We start from the raw sequence: 23,342 nt of genomic DNA, 5'->3' as shown, positions 1-23,342 counted from the left end.
GAACGTATTGGAATAATTAATGTCGGGTGATGGTTTTAAAGTAATTCACACGACATGAAAAACTTTGTGGAAACGCGTCGATTTACTGGAGACTAGTTTATCCCAGGGAAGTATACAGTGTGACCGCGGCCGGCCGGCGGGGGAGCGGCGAAGGGAAGTAACAATAGGCAGCTTAGGGTGGCTCAAGCTCTGAGAAAGCGGTAATGGGGCGCAGCCTCCAGCTGCCTTAAGATGAGTGACAGTGAGTCGGTGGTTGACCCCATGCTGGTGTACCGGGGAGCAGACGGAGAACTTGTACGTCTGTCGATAAATTTCCGTCGTCCCGTTTTCAGTAAAACATGCGAGAAAGCCGCGCAAAGCTACGGTGGAGCGGTCAACAGAGGTCGAAATATGCGTGTTCGTGACTATAGCAACTTCACGCTGAATTCACGGTCGGCAGAGCCTGAAGTAAATCAGGTGAAGAGCGACAGAATGAAATACACCGACCTCCAATGGGAACGTAGGACCAAGGAATCAGAAGTACTCTCCTGGGAGTCAGAATTCTGGAAAAATTGGTGTTTGTGCAGATGCTAACCTTGATGGTGGCCTGGGAGAAGCTAAATAGCAGAAGTTGAGAGGAAGGGAAATTTTGTGGGAATTTGTTCACTTCCCAGAGCAGGCATTGCTCGGCACTGGGAAGCGACGCATAATTAACGCGACTTGCACTGCAATTGGCGTAAGTGATTTTGCTGGTGGGGAAACCGAGACGAAGAGCGGACTGTGAGAAGTCTCCATAGTGGTATTCTGACTGCTATGGTCGCAGGTTCGAATCCTGCCTGGGGCATGGATGTTTGTGATGTCCTTAGGTTAGTTAGGTTTAACTAGTTCTAAGTTCTAGGGGACTCATGACCTCAGATGTTAAGTCCCATAGTGCTCAGAGCCATTTTTTGAGGGGTCTTCCGTTCCCAGTTTGCCTAGAGTGTGGACGTGGCGTTCTTTACTCAGCTTGCCTGAGAAAGGGTGAGCATCTCTGCAGTTTAGGACTTAGCAAATGGAACGATTGAGCTTGGAGATAGGAAGTTTTGGTTCAGCTATGCACTGAGCAAGATAGCTAGGAGTGAATAGACGAGCGCAGCCTTGCAGCACCATGAGGTCGGCCGACGTCTGCACAACGACACCGCTCCGCCACGCTGAATTCGGTGATATTGCGCCCGCTCCGGCCACTGATTAATTTGTCGGATCACGTCGGCAAAGTTTCCAAAAGGGTCTAATGGGCCGTGTATTGTAGAATTCTTCTCGCACTTCGCATTACGCCTGGGTCAGTCGACAGGAATTACTTTTGATTTATCGCGCTTTACTCCATGCAAACGAAATTTATTATCACTGCCTGTTAGGAAAGTCATGTAATGTGATGATTGAAGGTCGTGAGTTAAAATAAATCTGTGCTAATCGATTGCATCCGTTTTCAATCAAGAAGTTGATATCCTAAGTCACTATCTTAATTTTATGTTCAACATTTGCATCTGGTGTTCAATAGCTGAATATAATATCAATGTGCACCCCTTTTTAATTAAAAGGGATCAATTCTGAATCAATTAATGTCAACACTGCCACTGCAGTTCAATCAGGAGTCACAAGGCCTTATTACCTTTTTTTGCATTATCCGACATTGCGGCAGTTTTGCACTCTCTGCTGATCTGTTAGTCTATTACCTGGGGTGAACACACACCAAAACCAGATAAATGATGGGTGGGGTGTTACACACTATATAATATTTTGAGTAGTTAAGTTATACTATAGACGTAACTTGCAATAGTTTTCATTTTTTGCAAATTATTATTAACATTTATCGCCCATAGTTAATTAATTATTATTGATATGAAGATTTTCAGCAGCGCAATGTGTAGATCGCTATAGATCACGTCTAAAAACGGTGTTATATGCAGTTCTGTGTCAAAACTTTGTAGAACAGATGTCAACAAACAAATTTGCGCTAAGTGGCGAAATTTTGCAAAAACTAAAACTTGATTTACGGGCGATAGAATAATCCTAGAAATTAATGTAACATAGTAAATAAGATGTACCTTTTAGCGTTGTTCCGATGGTGTTCTTATTTCTGTCGAGGGATGTATGTATCAAAACTTGTTACCTTAACTGGTGAGACTGGTACTTGTATAACAATGGGGGCTAGACGTCCGAGCCTATATAAGCGAGCGGCCATCTTGGCTAGGGGTCAGTCGTTGGTCGGTCGTTTTGGAGGGTGGGTAGCGATCAGGCCCTGCTTGAGGGTGGCCCATGTGGTCGTCTGAGTAAGAATTTTTTGCGCCGATTTATGTCGACAAAGAGTATTGTTTAATAGTGCAAGTGTGCAAACATATATTTGGTGAACTGGAAGTGCTACGATTATTTGTGTGAGTACCATATACGTCGTAAGTGAACATGTGGCGAACTGTGATTCCGCGCCAAAACTGCTAGAACAAAGAGGACAGTGGGACTTGTAGTTCTGTTCGAATTATTTGAATAATTTTCGTTGATAGCAGCCTAAATTACTGCTATTGGGGGCCCGGAGTCAAATTATTATTGAAGTAAAACTGTAAACCGTCTCACCAGTGCTAATTTCATTGTGTGAAAGAAAAGGACAACGCCCATAAATAGTGATTGAACTGTGTCGTGAAAAACTGATTTTAGTATAATAATCGCCTAATTATTGTTCCCTAGCAGGACTGTACTTATGTCTGCGTGAATAATTAATTCAAAAACTATAACAAATGCGCGGGTGTGGAAGTGTACATATGCATCAAGTGTGGAAATCATCCGCTGAGACTTATGTGAGAGCCAAAATTTGCAATAACATTTTTAACCAACATTTGTATTTGCACATTCGCTTGTGAACTGTCTGCAACCGCACGTCTTCTTTATTATTTACCGCCCCGTCGCAATGTGAACGTGACCACCGTTGCACAAAAGACGCAGCACCTCCATCATGTGTGGCAGTTCTCCGAAAGGACCATCCCACAACGAGGAAGGCCACAATTTGACTCCTTTGAAACTAGTTCAGTTGGCTGAAGGAAGCACAAGTGCGTCTCCATGGCATGGCTTCATGCCTGCTTCACACGTCTGCACCACACTGAGCCTGCTGACTGATCATTCCCTGTAAAAGGGGAGACAGAGGTGGTGCTCTGGTAGTTATACCACTTCGCTGTCTGTTGGCGGACGACGTTGAAACCATGATCAGCACATCTAATTTGCTCCAGGTGGCACATGCCGTCATCCGATTAAAACCGACGTCGTCTTTCCAGGTGCACCTTTTTTTTGTTGTTGTTGCTGCGTTGTATTAATGTTCAATGACAGACCGTTATTTTCAGCCTGTGTTTAAAGCATTGTCTTGCACGTTGTCGTTGAGCTCGGAGAATATTAATGTACTAACGTGCGCTGTGGCAGTACTGAACTGCAAATACCCATTGTGTTTTTGTATTGATGAGCTCTTGACCAATGCGGTCATGATTTGTTTAACTGTCAATCTTGCTCACTGCCAGTTGCAGCCATTTGCTCGCGTGGGCGGTGCAGTAGTGTTAATCCTTGTGTAATTAACTTGTTTTATTATGTGCACGTTAATTGCGCTTCTGCGGCGGTTGTAGAAGCCCTCTAGTATTTGGGTACGTTACATTAATTTGGCGCGGGGCGTGACGCACTGGCGGCTGACCGAGTGGTTGTCGGAATAATTAACTTCGGCCAGGGGTGACAGAGCAGTTGCCATTTTTCTGAACATGTGCCCCTGAATAATTATCTTTACAGCTGGGAAAAACGCAGTTTATTGGCTCAAATGGCTCTGAGCACTATCGGACTTAACATCTGAGGTCATCAGTCCCCTAGAACGTAGAACCACTTCAACCTAACTAACCTAAGGACATCACACACATCCATGCCCGAGGCAGGATTCGAACCTGCGACCGTAGCGGTCTCGCAGTTCCACACCGGCCGGCGTATGTTGATTAATGCTGTTAATTACCAGAGCTTTGGGTCAACATTTAATCAGTTAATTGGCAAAATTTCTTTAAATAGCTTAAAATAAATCGTGCCCGAAGGCCGTGCACTAGTCTTTAATTTTTCTACTAAAAGGCATGTTAATTTAAACTTTTGTGTTTTGATTATAAGTAAATGAATACTTCTTGGGGTGTAATACAAGTAATTGGGTCATTGCTTTATAATTGCGTGCCTGATTAGCTGAAGTCTTTCTTAGCTGTTTAAATTCTTAACTGTTAAGGGCCAGAAAGTGGTATGCCTTCTTAAGATTGTTTTAAAATTTTGTCTCGCCTATTACCTTGTAATTGGTTGAGAGCGTAAGCCCGATCTCGTGTTGCAGTGATGTTTGGAACATATGAACGTCCAGTGGTTGTTTTTGTAACAATGTATGCAAAATTTTAACCTTGTATGTTTGTCAAAATAAATGTTTAATAAAATACCCAGTCGCTCACGGCTGTAGGACCCTCGTATCGAAGCCATCTTGCTCCATCATTAACCGGTTCCTATCACTAGCCAATGGAATCCCATTTCAGTGTTATAGTTCTAGTACGGTCGCAAATGAAATATAGCTAAAAATGGACTTTGACTCTACAAAATATGGATTATTTATATCGAAACATTCGTTAAAACAAAACAAAAAGTTTATCAAGCTCTGAAATGACTCGATAGAGACGGTATTTGTAGGAGCACTTTACAGCGACGTAACTAGCGGGAGGAATGTTTCTCGTGAATTACCAGCACTCTTTCGGAAAGCAACACTTGTACTGAAAGTAGCTGGTGCTGTTAGTACACAGTATCGCCCAAAATCTAACGGCAGCAGAGCTCGCAGATTAAGTTTTACTAGATTTTCTAGAGGCGTTCGGCACAGTACGTCACTGTCAAAACGATGTCGATGCCAGAATGAATTTTAAATCTGCAGCGGAGTGTGTGATAATCTGAAACTTTCTGACAGATCACATTTGTGTGCCGATGGACTCGAAATTTAGACTTTTACCTTTTGCGGAGGAGTGCTCCAAGAACTGAACTATCCAAACACGTCATTTCTAGGTCCCAAGTTTCATACAATACAATACAGTAAAAGCACAACTTACGACTTGCCTCCACAGTTTCTCCAGTACCTCATCTCCTAGCTACCAATCTTCACGGAAGTTCTCCTGCATACCTCGGAGGACTGGCACTCCTGGAAGAAAGGAAGCTGTGGGGGCGGGAACTTTCCCGCTAAAGGCATAGGCCCCAGGTTCGATTCTGTTCTGCCAAGAAGTTTCGATGAAATTCCACCAAGCATCAAGGCGCACAATGGTAAGATACTGGACTCGCATTCAAGAAGACGGCGCTTCAAATCCCCGACCGACCATACCGATTCGAAACCTAGTCTGACTAGGAATGAATGAATGAATGAATGAATGAGTGTATAAAAAGAAGACTCGTAAATGATGCACGGGAAGAGTGACTATCAGTGAAACTGCATAATGAGCTCTCGGAAGATGAAGTGCTTTTAGCGACAAGCAGAAACAATACATACACGAGTAGCTAGGTAGAACGTTAATCCGATTTCGAACTAAAAGGACAAGAGCAACCGGTGTCGATCGATTTAGACTGCCGACGACCAGATTCGGGAACATAGGTTATAAAGTTATTCAAATACGCAGTAAACTCGTTAGCACGGAAGGGTAGTAGTAGTGAGACGGTCCGTAGTCGATATCGCAGAGTGTTGCTTTCCCTAGGCGATGTAGAGGTGGCGTACGTGGAGCAGCGAAGCCTTAGTGGGGAAAACAGTGACCGGCAGCTGGGCGGTTGTGGCATGGGCGGGTGAATGTGCCTGTTTAAACAACGGGCAGCTTGGTGTGCTTCGCTCCAGTTTGAGATTACAGCAGGGATTAGGTGGTGGTGTGGCGAATTGTACTTTAATGTTAGTGGAGATCGAGCACAGTCGTGAAACGCTATTAACACGTCGTGTATGGGCTTGCATGAAGATACAGCGCTTGCCATGAAGGAAGTTGCACGTTGCGGTGGGTTGAGTCGGTCGTTGCAGCCGCACTGCGCGGCGGCATTGTGTGGAGTATGATGGACTCTAAGCGTCTTTAGTTGGTGTCACACTGAAAAGGCCTTGAGCTGGTGGGAAGTTCATCTATGCGACTGAGCAAAGTCGAACTCAGCTTCGGCGCAATATTGGTGAGGATCTGTAATGTAGTAAAACTTTGTTCATTACCCGAGCTTTAATTGTTTTAGTGGGTCGCACTGTGTCCCTAACAGCACTGGTTGCTATTACTTTTATGCGAATTTTGTATGTTATCTTTGACAGATAATATGCTGGCTGCTTGAAAGACCTGGGTTTTATTATTATATGTTCTATTGGAGTTGTTTCAAAGTAGTTGTGCATTTTAGATTTTATTAAGTTATCTTAAGCAATGCCGAGTCTATTGAAACAGACTCTTACTTAATTACTTTAATTTGGATATATATATATATATATATATATATATATATATATATATATATATATATATTCCGGCTACTGATAGAGCTTCATTTGTTACAAGTAAACTGCTGTCCGTCCCCGGTAGCTGAGTGGAGCCGGCACGGTAGCTCATCGTGTTTGGTCAGAGCGGTAGCTGCCCTCTCTAATAAAAGAAACTGAGTTAATGGATCAACGACGAACTGAAACGGGTGTCTTGCGACCTCCGCACCGAGCAGATGAAACGAACGAAAGCGAACAAAATGAGGTTAAAAAAAAAAAGGTGGTCAGCGCGACGGAATGTCAGTCCTAAGGGCACGGGTTCTATTTCCAGCTGAGTCGGTGATTTTATTCACCCAGGGACTGGGTGTTGTGTTGTCCTAATCATCAACATTTCACCCCCATCGACGAGCAATCGCTGAAGTGGCGTCAAATCGACAGATTTCCACCCGGCGAATGGTCTACCCGACGGGAGGCCCTAGACACACGACAATTAACTGCTGAGTAATTTTAGCGGCGCTATTAGGTGACGCCGAGTATCTTTCGTTTAAAGTTGGGTTTTTTAAAGTTTCTTGAGCAGGAAAATATCCTTTAATAATATTGCAGTAATTGTGTATTACAGTTCCGAGCCGGCCGAAGAGGCCGTGCGGTTAAAGGCGCTGCAGTCTGGAACCGCAAGACCGCTACGGTCGCAGGTTCGAATCCTGCCTCGGGCATGGATGTTTGTGGTGTCCTTAGGTTAGTTAGGTTTAACTAGTTCTAAGTTCTAGGGGACTAATGACCTCAGCAGTTGAGTCCCATAGTGCTCAGAGCCATTTGAACCATTTTTGAACAGTTCCGATCTCGGGGCGGGTTGTTGGCTTTTAAAACAATTGTGGTTGTTGTCGTATGTGTACTCGTTTCTTGTAAGAAACTGTAACCCAATTATTCACCATACTGCAGGTGGCCGCTTTCGGTGTAATATGGAGCCTGGGACCTTGTTTTGCCAACACCACCGACAGATAAGGCGAAACAGCCGTAACTTGACGTCATAGCCAAACGGTTATAGTAGTACACAACAGCCAACACCAAAATTATTTGTGGCTCGTAAAATGAGCGATTTTTGAGTTGATACTTGAGCTTAGTTATCACAGAGGATACACACGCCGAGTGGTTACAATTAAACAATCCCCCCTTTTAACACGTCATAGCGCGGAAACTAATTACCATACGAGGACATGGGGAAGAGAAATAATGCAGAATCAGTTGAACTGAAACACTTTGAATCTGCTACGGTACATCATACCATTACATACCGGTACCATTACTGCTACAAAAGGGCTCAATATGGTGCCCTCAGCGTCCAGGAAAGTCTGAAAGCGCAGGATCGCATTCTGCACAGCAGGATGAAGCATGTCAGTAGGTGTGCTGGCTACCTCTCTTGACATGCTGCGCTTCAGATCAGCAGATATGTGAATGTTCCCCTGGTAAACCCTGCCCTTCAGGTAGCCCCACAAACAGAAATCACAGAAAGTGACATCATGTGATCGTGCCGGCTAAGCATTTGGAAACGATCGGCTGATAATTCGATCGTTTCCAAACGTATTTCGGAGAAGCAGGCGAATTTCAAGAGCGATGCGCGGTGGGGCCCCAACTTGCATGAAAACTGTGAGTTCAATGCGTCTCTCTCCTGTAGGGCGGGTATGACATGCTGGCGAAGCATACCGCAGTAACTCTGACCAGTCACACTGCACGTCTTTAGTCCTTGAGCTCCAACCCGTTAAAAAAAGAATGGTTCAATCATGAACGCAGCCGTGAAGCCACACCATACGGCGGCACGTTCACCATACAGATGAACTTCATGCACAGTGACTGGAGGTGAAGATCTCCACACTCGGCAACTCTTGTGTATTCATCTACCTGTCAGAGAGAAATGAGCTTCATCTGTCCATATGATGGTCCAGGGACATGCCTCGTCAACTTCAATCCTTGTGAGAAAGTGGATAGCGAAGTCAACACGTCGATGTGAGCCCTGTGGTGCAAGCTGCTGTACGATATGGATCTCCTACGAATACCATTTGAGAATTGTTGGAAGCACCTTCCGTACAGTGGATCACGGGACGATAGGCTGTCATGACACAGCACGTGCACTGCCTGACGATCGGGAATTGGGCACAGCTTTGTCCACCATAGCAACAGTGATTTCATCACCCACCAATAGTGCAACCGGTCGTCGGCCTCTTCCCGGAGCGACACCCAGTTCTCCAGTTCATTCGAACTTCTTCATTATGCTGCGCACAACAGGTGGAGAAAGAGTACCCTTCCGTAATGCTGTCAGCCGGCGATATTCTCGCAGTGCAGCTGCAGCACCACTGTTGTTTTGCTAATAGAAGTTCACCAATAATGCCCTGCTCCTTTTGTCCGAGCTCATGTTGATACGTCAACAAGTGCACTGCGACCGGTCAGGTATGTGAGACTACGAATCACGATGACTGATCACGGCACCTGGTGGCATAGTTGAAAATGGGCGGTGCCGCTGTGACTCATGGGAATCATGCACCCCGTACTCTGGACATTAATGCTGCCAAGTTTGGTACTCATACGTTAATTAGTTTCCGTGTTATAGCGTGTTAAATCGGGAGAGTTTAATTATAACCAGGTGGTAGTAGTGTGTGTGGAAATATGGAGAAAACAATGAATACCGCTTAACTCCGATTAATTTTGTGCATGGCATATACAATATGACTAGTCATTTGTAAACAAAACTGCTGACGACTTTGAAAATTCGTTAGTTTTTCTGGTATGAATTGATAAGAACATCTGTGGCATTTTTGAAGGAACAGTAGTTGTTAGTAAATCATTCATATATTTCCAAATGATACTTGTGTACAAAAACGCGGAGGCATGCAACATCACAGTCGGTTGTATTCACATAATTTTCTGTTACCAGTACGAATTCAAGAACAAATTCACTGGTTAGAATTTCGTTTGATGGAACTCCTTTTGAACAGATTATCCGTCACATTATACATACACAAAGTAAACGGACTGCACCAACATATCGATACGCATAAAAAATAATACTCTCTTCTTTCGCTATTTTCACCGAATACTTCCGTAGAGATATTACGTTAACTTTAATTTTCAATTCCTTATGTCTCACATATAAAATTCTTTTTAAATACTAATTATGACTGGCTACACTAATCTTGACGTTTTCCTGAAATACTGCTGCCTTCAGCGTGCTTTTTCTCATGATCCCTCTCTGGAAGGTGCCGCATCTGAGGATAGGTAAGCTGGACAGATCGGAAAAACGCCTGGAGCGGCATTTGGGTAACGTCGTGGTTTTTAAAGTGGAACAGTTACGATTTTTCTGTCTGTTGCAGATGCTAGCTTTGAAATGCTTGTGACACACCTGAAAAACGAGTAATGAAATACACTAATCATAATATATTCCAGCCTTGTGATCCGGCAAACTATAGTATACTATAATCTAAAACGGGCATTACTAAATTACATTTAAAGCAAAAATTACCACTGAATAATTAGTAACCGCGATATACTGCCTTGGAATTAAATGTAACCATTCCTGTCTCACTATATCGTCTTTAGGATACCAGAACACATGCACCTTTTTTCCTGTTGCATAATTTCCATTATTTTTTTGGTACGCAACACTTCATAGCCGTAATGATGTTCGGCCTTACCATCTAGGTGGTGTTGTTTGCGCCAGTTTTCTAACTGCTTTGTAATTAATCATGTTTTGTTCGCTGCAGCTATATAATTAATGTAAGTGTTGTAATAAAGTGTTCCGAATCAAAAATGTGTTGCCCTTGGGTTACGTTCCTAGCACTCTCGTGTTTGAACGTAATTTTGTCGTTTCTCTTGCGTTTATGACTGTTCTTCGATCGTATATAACTTGCTTGAAGTTCATTGCTAAATTTAGTCTCGAGAAAGCGTTGCCTTTTCATGTTATACCAACGGAGAGACTGTTCCGTAGATGGTACCTCCAAGGTACACAGTGCCGACTTGCGAAACTACGCATACATTTTCAGTGGTAAGAACAAATAGTCTGCGAAGAAATACTGAAAAATTTGTATGCCAACTGCCTCGAACTATTCCCACAGCTCACAAGAGAAAGAAATACAGTATGTGATCAAAAGTATCCGTACGGCCCTATATAATGTGCTGTTGTCACCAAAGTAAGACCCGCTAGTATCAAAGGGCCCAGGAAGTGATGTGTTGCCAGTGGAGTAGCAGGAACAACAGAATGGACCGGTCACGAGAACTCGCTGACTTCGAACGAGGACTGGTCACTGGATGTCACCTGAGCAGCATGCCCAGGGACACTTCAGTCCCTTTAAAGCTGCCCACGCCTAAATGAAGTTTTTAGATCACTGAACCTGTAAAACAAAGAAATGAAGCAGATTAATGTAATATGCCTAAATCGCTTTCGTTTTATATTGTTTTCTTCTAGTGCAGTTGAACTTCAACCTCTAATGAGTATCTTAATAGCGTATGTTTGGAAGTGAGCCTGATGACCAACTAATCAATAAATTGAAAAGAAAATGGAAAAATATTAACAATGAAATCACAGAATCAGATAATGACTTTTTGTATTTCGGGCGGTAGGAGACGAGATCTATATATGGAAATAAAGTGATAAACAGAAGATGGTTCAAATGGCTTTGAGCACTATGGGACTTAACTGCTGAGGTCATCAGTCCCCTAGAACTTAGAACTACTTAAAACTAACCAACCTAAGGACATCACACACATCGATGCCCGAGGCAGGATTCGAACCTGCGACCGTAGCGGTCGCGCGGTTCCAGACTGTAGCGCCTAGAACCGCTTGCCCCCACGGCCGCCAAACAGAAGATGGAAATGCGCTGATGTGCTATTGCTAGACGAAATGGAGTTTCCGAAACGAAGCTTATGACGTGTTCACACCACTGCTTATAATCGAAAGTACAATCGTATGGGGTATCAAGCGAGATATGTGACTGGATTGAGGCTTTCTTAGTATGGAGCACACAGCATGCCATCTTGGATGGAGAGTCACCTACAGATGAACAGATAACTCCAGTTGTGCTCCAGTGAAGTGTGTCGGGACCCTTGCTGTTTACGTTCTATATTTATGAACTTGTAAACAATACTAATAGCAACCTCAGGCTTCTCGTAGATGATGCTGTTATCTATAATGAAGTACGGGGGTGGTTGTAATTAAATTTTCTCTGCTTGAGAGGGCCTCTTTGAAAAACGACTGAAGTGGAACAATGTAACTTTCTGGAAACATTTGTAAGGCCATGCGAAAAGGAAATATTGACTAAACCACTGAAGTAAAAACATTTTGATTTCCACATGAGAGAGTAACATTGGTTAATTGCCTACCGTTTTCACGTTGCAGGTTACAAACGTTGCTCAATGTGACTATACACCTGCATCCACGACGGCCTGGAACGGCATTAGAGATACCATTTCACAATTGTTGGCACCACTTCTCGAACGGTGGACCATGGAACATTCAGATGCTTTGACATAGCTCGTGCACTGCCTATCACAGCCGGCTCACAGCTTGTCGCAGGTTTCAACTGCGTTATTACATTGGCAGCTGTGTGACGGGCCGAGCAGCTATAGCCCCTTCTTAGTTTTACGCCCAGGCAGAATTCATGTACTGTCAGCCAGGATCCATACAGGAGTGCGGAGGGTGGTTGTAAGAAATGGCATGAAATTAGCGGAAAATGTCATACGTGAGTTCTAAAGTGCTGCAGCAGCCCAGCTAGCACAATGACTGTGCGTAGGTAGTTAAAAAAATTGAATGCAATGATCGCACAGCTCTCCATAAACCAAGCGTTTATGTAGTCAGTACTAAGCGACAGGTTAGGTGGTGTAGAAAGCGACGCCACTGGACAGTGGGTGACTGGAAACCAGTGAATTGGAGTGATGGATCACGCTGTACCCTGCAGCAGTCTGATGGAAGGGTTCAGTTTTGGAGAAACCCTGGAGAACGTTACCCGCCAACATGTACGGTGACAGCAGTGAAATGCGGAGGAGGTCGTGTTTTTCGTGATTAGGATGTGGTCCCCTTATTACATTTAGGAAAACTCTAAATGCAGAAGGATGTGAACGGATTTTGTAGCATGTTGCTTACTGCCTACAACAGAGGAACAGTTCGGAGCCGATGAGTGTATCAGTATATCAAAGCACACTCTCATAAAGCAGAATCTCTGAGGCAATGGTTTGTGGACGATAAAATTCCTGAAATGAACTGGCCTGCCCTGAGTCCCGATCTGGAGACATTGGAACATTTTTGGGAAGAGTTACAATGCCGACTTCGGTCCAGACCCCAATGTTCAACATCACATCTTTGCATCTTGTAAAGCCAGCCTCATTAGTAAGAAGAGTTCAACGAGGAGGGTATGACGTGTTTTGTAATTGTGCGTGTGTCGTACAAGTTCAGCAAGATTACAATAAAATTAGATACTTATTATTAATGTAACATGAGATTTCATTTAATCACTGCTTTTCCGGGCTAATGAAAGTTATTTTGTTAAAGAAATCTCCACGTGGGGACATGTAGCAATGTTGTCTGTCAAGTGGTGTATATATTACTAAGTTCAGTCACAAAAGTAATCATTTATGACCAAAAAGAAGCTAAATGTATGATAAGTAATCTTAACTAAACAAGAGTTATGATTTTTACTAATTTCAGTGCTGTTGTTTAAAAGACTCTTTGCTAGTTGCAGATCTTTTATCAGAGTTAAGGCTATTGTTATTTTGATGTGTCAACGCTTTTATTTAAACAAAATGAACAGTTTTCACCGCAATACCACACGTACACAACACTAATGTATTTTCCTGTTGAAATATTTCATAAAAGTTGTTACGAAATGACCAGGCTCCATACATCAGCAGATAACAGTTTCTATCACGTAAGATGCTGTTTGCATTCATAGACGTTCGATACGTTCACAGTCTAACTGGAATTTATTAGCTCAGAGTGGGTTCTTGGCCACTAGTACACAATTATTATTGCAATTTTAGCAACAACATTTAAGTCTGTATAGAAAATTAATTTCAAATTGCCGCAGCAATATTTCACTAAAATGCCGGCTAAAATAAGACAGTCATCGATTCTGCTTCAGGATGTGTTTTACTGGTAATAAATAATATTTATTAAATCTTTTCTCACCTTCACTATATGCATTAACATTTGAAAATGTTTCTCAATGTTACAAGACACATTAATATTCACCACTGCGCTGTAGATCAATAGCGCTAATGGCTGCGCTCTTTGGTAGCTGAGCAGAAAACTTAGCATTTATATAGCACGAGAAATATGAGGGCATAAACCCCAAACAAAGAAGATTTGTTTCAAATATCTGTTAGCAACATGACAATATTTTAGTACAGTTTTTTAAAGACCTCTGTGTTGCGAGAAATAAGTCACATCCTATGAGTACAGTAGTTCGAACAAGAAGAAGCAGGATTTTTCTACAAAATCATAGATAACTAAAGATTAAGATTTTATCTTTTTACATGGCTATTGTCTGAGGTACAATTTTTTACAAAATATTAAATTGTGTTGTTGACAATTATTTATTATTTTATAAACGATGAAGTCCTTTTTATTAGTATTACGAGAATAGGACCAAAGTTCAGACACATTCCACATACAATGTTGGCGTGAATATTATCTTGAATAAAATATAAGCGTGGACATTACAAAAGCTACTAAGATTAACGTGCTACTAAGATTAACGGGAGGCCACAGCACTACTCCGAGTGATGCGTTGTTAGTCTTTTAAGAATATTCCCACTGGACTTGGAAATTAAGAAAAGGAGCTCCCTTTTTGTGTTAAATAAAAGCAGTCTAATGCAAGTACGAAAGACGTTTAGAACTGAGGTCAACATGAAAAGTTAATAAATGTTCGCACATTACAGCTGCGGCAAAATGAAAGGGTCTCTTCAGACACAGACAGGAGAACGTACCAATTTCTCCCCAGCATCAGTAGTCCAGTGAAACTGTCAGAAAAAAAGCCTGTACCTTGCAAAAGGTGGGGTAGAAGATTTTATTTTTTTAACTCGTTCATATTGTTGGAAAGGTTAGAAAACCGAGTTTTGCCAACAAAATTTCTCTTGGGAAAACTTTTTGCAGTCAAAAAACTTCGAAAATTTCGGACTTTTTTCAGTTTTTGCAAAATATCTCAGTTTCATTTGCTCCTATCGCTATGACGTCTATTTTCTTCTGCAAAGAGCACAAAATTCACTACACATTTCATTTTTACCACTTTTTCTACTCCCAATATCTAAGGCGCTACAGCGCGTCAAAAAATACCAATTTTTCTAATTTCGAGAAAAGTGGCAAATTACCTAATTTCTGAACACTCTTATTTCAGTTTCTATTTGTGTGGTATAAACATATTACTCATCATGTTATTCACTCGAATTTACCATCTCACTCTGCTGCAGGGCCAGGACAAACAGCATCATATTCAATAACTACGAAAACATTCACGTCGGATTGCGTGAAGTTTATTTGTGTTACAATATGTAATACGATTGCATGCAGGTGCCTTACATTTTCTACAGTTGATTGACGTTAATGATCAGTTATAAGAAAAAGTATGTAGGAATTGTTCTTTAGCGGACAAAAGCGTATTTATTTTTTGGCGGGCGGAAGGCAATTATCTCTAGTGATCGTTCACAGCGCGCTGACAGCTATTAGCACACAACAATAAGAGTCCTAGATTTTGGAGTCGCTTCCATTCAATATATGTTGTGGTGCTGAAAATGTGTATGTCTCACATGAATTTGTGTTTTATTTGCGAAAAAACTGTGGTGAGTGGTGGATGCAATGTGAAAAAGAAAGGACTGAGCACACTTATCGATTGTAGTGCTAAACGCAGGGAGTCTGCTCACACCCGTTTTTTGAAAACGCTCAGTGAAGTGATGGTGCATGAAGCATGCTACAAGAAGTACATTAATGAGAGAATGATAGCAGCAAACCTTCGACATCCTCAGGAACCAGCAGGCGTGCTACGCCGGTCGCGGGGAAAAGGTCAGTTCAAGTTCAAAGAGAAATGCTTCTTACGCGCAAAAGGGAATTCTGATGACTTTTTAACCAAGCAGTTAAGACTGCCATATGCCAAACGAAATTTTGATGGAGGGTACCTTATCCACAAAGTGACTTGGACTCGAAATGTTTGCTTCAAGTCAATAGCCCAAAGCTATGTTTCTTACCTGCAACGTGAATTTGGATCTCAATTCGCTATTGTATTTGATGGGTATCCATGTGAGGGAGACAAATGTTGCACAAAGAGTGCTGAGAGGATTCGTAGGTCCAAAAAACATTCTTCGGTTGACGTTGTGGTTGAATCAGAGATGGTGAACCAAGTCCCTCAGGACAAGTTCTTGTACAACGAACGAAACAAGATGCGTTTGATCACACTTCTTAAAAAGGAATTTCTGGATTGTAGCGTTGAAGTGCACCAGCCACAAGAAGATGCTGACGTTATGATTGTAACATCTGTCATTTCAAGAACCAAAGATTTTGGTAGTGTTGTCATTGTAGGAGATGATGTTGACCTGCTTGTGCTCATGACCGGTTTGGGGCAAGGCATTGAAAACTTATTTTTCTTAAAGCCAGGAAGAGGAAATGCAGAAGACAAGTGGTTTTCCACTGCATCTTACAAGTTTTACAGTGAATATATTCTGTTCACTCACGCCTTTAGCGAATGTGATACAACATCCGCTTTTTTTGACCAAGGAAAAATTAAGTTCTGCAATATTGTTGCGAAAAATGAACACCTAACCTCAGCGCTTTGCACATTCAATAAACCACATACTACCCGTGAAGAAATAATAACAGCAACAAAACAGGTTACTATCGCATTGTATAGTGGAGGTGTCAGCAGTTCCCACACACTAGACCATTTGCGGTACCAGCTATTCGCCAAGTCTGCCACAAAAAGCAAACTGAATCTTGCACGGTTGCTGCACAACATCATTCGTTGCGGACTTACCAACAAGACCAAAGTTGGATGGGAAACTGGAAACCTCCTGAGAAATGGTGCTGGAATCATAGTGACCACGGTCCAATACCCTGAGCCAAGATCCAGCACCTGAAGCACTTCTTCACATTGTTTCATGCTCATGCAATCTGAACTGTGGCGCAGCGTGCTCCTGCAGAAAAGCGGGTTTGAAATGTTCTTCAATTTTCAAGAAATGTATTGGGGTCAACTGTGAAAACGTGCCAAAATTTTTATATGAAGACAGTGAAGAAGATGTTATGGAGGATGTTGAGGAAACCGCTGACGAAATCAACGAACTTGCTGAGGCTGACTCGCTGTTTAAAGAAGAGGTCAATCTGGGAACAACTCTAGGTACAGACCCTGAATCCGCAACTCAAGGTATTTATGGTGACACTGAGGAACCTGGCCCATCAAAACGTTGGAAGTGATGCTCATATCTGTCTCAAGTGCGCTAATGTGCGATATTACAGATATTACACGCCCAGAACTGTCAACATTTTTAGTAACTGACAATGCATTTTAATTGTAATAAAGCTACTTATTTTTAATGTCAACTGTGTGGCTTTTATACACAAGAATAATTACCTACCTAATTAGGTTGCCTATTGCTGCTAATAGTAGTTCAGTTTCCTGAGACTATTTTGTGTGTGTGTGTGTGTGTGTGTGTGTGTGTGTGTGTGTGTGTGTGTGTCTGTCTATGTCTCTTAATGATGTATTTTTATATTTATAGTTTTACAAATACCAGGGCTGAGGTGGCCCATAGTGAACTTCAGGTAGTGATGTAAGAATCACAATAGTTGGGTGCCCAGCAATCCTCATGTTGCATACAGAGAAATTGAATACTTGAAAGTGAGGTGGTATATTCCAACATATAACATGATGTATAATGTATTTATACTACACAAACAGAAACTGAAAAAATAGTGTTCAAAAAATAGGTATCTTGCCACTATGCTCAAAATTTGAAAAATTGGTATTTTTTGAGGCGCTGTAGCGCCTTAGATATTAGGAGTAGAAAAAAAAGCAAGAATCAGATTTGTAGAGAATTTTGTGCTCTCTAAAAAAGAAAATAGACGGTAAAGCGATAGGAGCAAATGAAAATGAGATATTTTGAAAAAACGGAAAAAGGCCGAAATTTTCCAAGTTTTTTGACTGCAGAAAGTTTTCCCAAGCGAAATTTTGTTGGCAAAACTCGGTTTTCTAATATTTCCAACCATATGAACGAGTTGAAAAAATAAACTCTTCTACCCCACCTTTTGCAAGGTATTTCTGCAATTTGACTGGACTACAGGGGGAGATTACAAATGTGATTTCTTAACGCTTCAAGTGAAAGGACACATTACCTGATCGGTCATGACGCTTATGCTGCATATCCACGCAAAAGCAAAAGGCAGATGAATGGCAGTTGCGCCTGCGGCAGTGTGAACACTGCAGAGCACACTATGTGGGACTAAGTGTGTTCTACGGAGACGCGGCAGGTAATGGCCGTCAGGCGTTAAGGAAAAAAATGGCTCTGAGCACTATGGGACTTAACACCTGAGGTCCAGTCCCCAAGACTTAAAACTACTTAAATCTAACTAACCTAAGGACATCACACACATCCATGCCCGAGGCAGGATTCGAACCTGCGACCGCAGCAGCGTGGTTCCGGACTGAAGCGCCTAGAACCGCTCGGCCACAGCGGCCGGCAGGCGTTAAGGATGCCAGGTTCCAAAGCAGCAGTGAGGAGTGAGTCAACATGGCGCATCTTCGGTGACACTGCATCCGCAGTATCCACGAAGGCATGCAGTCCATCCGGAACGCCCTAATGTAGAACGAGGCCATGAAACACATTTCAGGAAGCGTAGATGGCAAGCTGAGATTCATCGGGAGAATCTTGAGGGAATATAAGTGGCTTACATACTTGTTCGACAGATTCGTAACTATTGCTGATGAGTATGGGACCCGTAGCAAGTAGGATTTCCCGTTCGCAGCAGCTTCTGCTCCAAAGGCAAGTGTAAATGATTCCTTCACTGCAGGAAAAACACGAGGGCAAGTCATCTAATTGCCTTAACAACATAGCGCAGAACTACAGCCAACGTATTCATCCTGAGAGAATCAGCAGCTCAGTTGATATTTAAAAACAGTTCTCACTTATTCTTCAGTCACAGTTGCACAATTTGTTTTTCATAATTATATGGGATGTTTCGATCACTATGGATATCTTCAGACCTAAAAATGTAAAACAATCGGATGATTAAAAAAGAACTGATTTCAGTTTTTATTGCAGACAGAGTATAAAAGATAGCAAGGCATAGCGCATGTCATTGGATAGAGGAAGGTTCAAAGTTTCGACACAGCTGCACTTTTGTTCGGTTTTAGCAACGTGGTGACTACACCACGAGAGAAATCTTTTGCGTTTCGGAATTCGCGCGAAGTCAGTCGAAATTCAAGTGCGATGTGCATTCCGCCTTCGGTCCAGTAAGCACAAGCAGATTTGCGACTGGCGTATAGAATGTGTGGAAGTTGGTCACATACGCAAAAGGAAGAGTACTGGACGGTCACGCACGTGTGATGAAAATGTCGAGCGTATCCGAGATGCGTTCACATCGAACCCTTTGAATTCCACATGATGGCCAGGCAAGGAACTTAATCTCATCAAACAGCAGTGTGGCGTGTTCTGAAACGACGACTGCATATTAAGCCTGACCAGTAGATGCTACTGCAGCGATTGTGTCTCGGTGGCCGTAGCAGAAAGTGTGAATTTTGCGTCTCAGTTCTTCAGGATGTGGCAGAGGGGACTTCTCCCGGACGATTCATCTTTTCACACAAATCGACGTTTTATCTATCGGGCAATGTAAACTGCCATAATGTAAAAAATTGGGGGTCATAAAATCTTGGCTTCGTAGTCGAATATGAAAGAGACCCAACAAAACTGAATGTGTTTAGTACCGTTTCTGTTCACAAAGCTTATGGACATTTCTCTTTTTGCGGAGGAAACTGTGACACAAAGCCGTACCTGGACAGGCTGATAAATTGGTTGTTTCGTCAACTTCACGAAGATTCCAATGATTTTATTTTTATGTTTGACAAAGCCCCGAATTACTTTCACCCTGAGATTCGGAGATTAGATTAGATTAGTTTTTCGTTCCATAGATCCGTGTTGAGGAGATCCTCGTGGATGTGGAACATGTCACTTTTTTTTTTAAGCTGAAATAACAATACTAATACTTTGAATATATACAACACATCATTTGTTTCTATTAAAAAATTCGTCAATGGAGTAGAAGGAGTTGGCCACTAGTAAGTCTTTCAGGCTCCTTTTAAACTGATCTTTATTTGTAACTATTATTATTATCTGAACAACAACACCACACAACGTTGGATTGGAAGAGGTGCACAACATCTACATCTACAGCTACTTCTGCATGGACACTCTGCAAATCACAGTTAAGTGCCTAGCAGATGGCTCCTGGAACCACTTCCACAATAATTCTGTATTACTCCGGTCTCGAACAGCGCACGGAGGAAACGAACATCTTTATCTTTCGGTGCGAGCTCTGATTCCCCTTATTTCATTATGATGATCGTTTCTCCCTACGTAAGTAGGCGTCAACCAAATATTTTCGCATTCGTAGGAGAAAGTTCGTGATCGAAACATCGTGAATAGATTCCTCCGCAACGAAAAACACCTTTGTTTTAATGATGTCCACCCCAAATCCTGTATCATGTTAGTGACACCCTCTCCCCTATTTCTCGATAGTGCAAAACGTGGTGCTTTTCTTTGAACTTTCTCCATGTACTCCGTTCATCCTGTCTGGTAACGATCACACATCGAGCACCAGTACTCCAAAAGAGGACGGACAAGCGTAGCGTAGGCAGTCTTTTTAGTGGACCTGTTGCATCTTCTAAGTCTTCTGTCAATAAAACCTAGTCTTTGGTTCGCCTTCCCCACAACATTTTCTAGGCGTTCTTTCCAATTTAAGTTGTTCGTAATTGTAATTCCTAGGTGTTTTGTTGGATTTACGGCCGTTAGATTTGACTGATTTATCGTGGATGACCTCACACTTTTCGTTATTTAGGGTTACCAAGATATTGTTCATTGTTTTTGGTCAGCAGATATCACACCTTGCGATTTTTTTTCTGTGGGTGTACGTAAAAGACAGAGTCTTTGTTCCACTTATGGCCGTTACTCTTCAAGAGCTGAGAAATTGAATTGTTGGAGCTGTCGATTCAATAAACAAGGACCTATTGATTCTTGTGTGGAATGAAATACACTACCGTTTCGATGTTTCTCGAACAACGCATGGTGCTCATGTTGAACGTATGGTACAGTGTCTGTGCGATCATAAAACTTTGAACGTTGATCTGTCCAGTGACATGCCCAATGTGTTTCTGTATTTCATAGTTTGTCTGTGATAAAGAATTAAAATCTGTTCTTTCTTTTCGAATCACCCTGTAGGTCAAACAGGCAGCACGTTTTAAATACACTTCAATGGGCATGTTCCATTTCAATAATAAAACAGCTTTTGGTGAACATCTTTTAACAGTGAAGCACGCTGTTGGACTCATTGAAACGCATTTGGAAATGCTGCTCAATGAATCTGAGGGACAACTGACAATGTTGAAAGTATCTGAGATACTTTTTACAAGAGCCTAGCAACATATTGAAGCAGGAGAACACTGCCTTTTTTTAGAAACTTTGAAATCCCCTTCAGACGCAGCGCATGTACGAGCAACAGCCCCACTCACTGAGCGTAGGCAGCGGCATCGCATCGGCTCATAAACCGTCCTAGCAGCAGGCCGCTGTGCAGACTGGCTCCCGTACACACTGCAAAAGAACGCTCTCTACAACGCCACCAAGCAGAAGCGAATGCAGTCAACCATAACTGTCACAGCCTGCTTCCTCGTAATCTAGTTTCTACACATAGTTTCACTTGTATGAAAAAATGGTTCAAATGGCTCTGAGCACTATGGGACTCAACTGCTGAGGTCATTAGTCCCCTAGAACTTAGAACTAGTTAAACCTAATTAACCTAAGGACATCACACACATCCATGCCCGAGTCAGGATTCGAACCTGCGACCGTAGCGGTCTCGCGGCTCCAGACTGCAGCACCAGAACCGCGCGGCCACTTTGGCCGGCTCACTTTTATGACTTACTGTATTATACTTCCATGGTTTTGCGCTTTTAATGTTTCAAGTATTTTTGTATTTAATTAGACTTAATGGAGTTCCGCGTATTGTGCACAACTGCTACAAATTCGTCGGGCAACAGGTCATGCTGCTCGAACTGTCAACACAACTGGCAATCCTACGACTTCCACATCGCTGTCAACGGGTTATACACAATGTTGGTGTCCACTCTGAAGGTGAGTAAATCTTTGAAACACGTATCTATTTTGTACGAGCTGTAAATAAATGGTTGCCACTATTAAAGTTCCAACCCTTCTATATAATAATACTTTGAAATACATTACTAACAATTTCATCTGTTGCTTTCTATCTAACAGAATTTGTTATAACACAAGTATGGTGTGATAACTGTACCGATTGTGAGTGATGAATGGTAAGTGGAATGTCATGCACATGTATGAGGAATACGAGCGGACCCAAAGTTAACCCTGTGGCAGTCTCCTCTTCTTCTAACATTGTCTAAATTATTCAGCACAATGTTTGGCATAATTTTAAAAATTCACATTATTCTTCAGTTCTACTACACATATTTTTCTATAACTACATGACAAGTTACGATCACTCTGGATCATCTTTAGATCTAAAAACAAACAAAAAGTAAATATGTGCAGTCTAATATTTTACATTAAGTTGGAAAAAAGTGTTCATAAACGTAGAGCTGACCTACGTAGTTGCGTCAACAACCAGACATGCCTTTACATGAAGATCAATTCAAAGTACTGTGCTTTGCAAATGTGGTCTATGTTTTAAATTGGTATCTGGTGGACGCAGACAAGAGGGGAGGGATAGTGGGCGGGGAATGAAGCGAGAGTGATTGGAGAGGGCAAAGGAAGCAGGCAGGGGGATTGATAGGGATGTCATGATTTTAATATGAGGTACTTATGTAAAAATTCTCGTTAAAATATCAATAGTATAGAACAATGGGCGTGTAATGTGTAAGAGCCGTAAACTATTAAAATTATAAAATGAAGCGAGAGGAGACTAGGAGTGGGGAAAGAAGAGAGGGAGGAGGAGGGATGGAGAGGAGAGATGTTATGAGTTTAACAAGAGAGGGTCTTACGCTGAAGCTGCAAAAAATGAATTATGTTAAAATTTTTCATTAAAATGTTAGGAGTATGGATCAATATATGTGTAAAACCGTAAAAGGCATACAATAGTAACATGTGAAAGTAGAAATAAGGTAGCTAAAACTGGATTAATGTAAAATATTTGAAGTGTAGAACGTTACTAGTCTTGATCAGAGAGCATAGAAAGTAAAACTATATGCAAATTCTCGGTCTATTCCTCGACGAATTTGTAGCAGTTGTGAAGCGAATGTCGTGAAGTGTTTCCTTCGTTTAGATATCGAGTTGAACTCACGAGGGCTTAAGTCAGGGGAGTGCAGTAGGTGGTATAGCACTTAGCAGCCCCATCAGTGAAACATATCAGTAACAGCTTGCACTGTGCCTGCTTGAGCATTGTCCTGCAAAATGATGGTCAGGTCGTGGAGAAAGTGTCATCACTTCTGTCTCTATGTTCGTCGTAGGTTGTGTTCCAAAAATGAACAGCTTAGAGTCAGGACCTGACCATCATTTTGCAGGACAATGCACAAGCAGTTACTGATTTGTTTGACTGATGGGGCTGCTAAGTGCTATACCACCTACTGCACTCCCCTGACTTAGGCCCTCGTAAGTTCAACAGTGCCGCTCGAACTGTCAA

Source organism: Schistocerca americana, chromosome 7 (genome assembly GCF_021461395.2).
Source record: "Schistocerca americana isolate TAMUIC-IGC-003095 chromosome 7, iqSchAmer2.1, whole genome shotgun sequence".
In the NCBI taxonomy this organism is placed as follows: domain Eukaryota; kingdom Metazoa; phylum Arthropoda; class Insecta; order Orthoptera; family Acrididae; genus Schistocerca; species Schistocerca americana.
The sequence above is the reverse complement of the archived record's forward strand: the minus strand, read 5'-3'. Positions refer to the sequence as shown.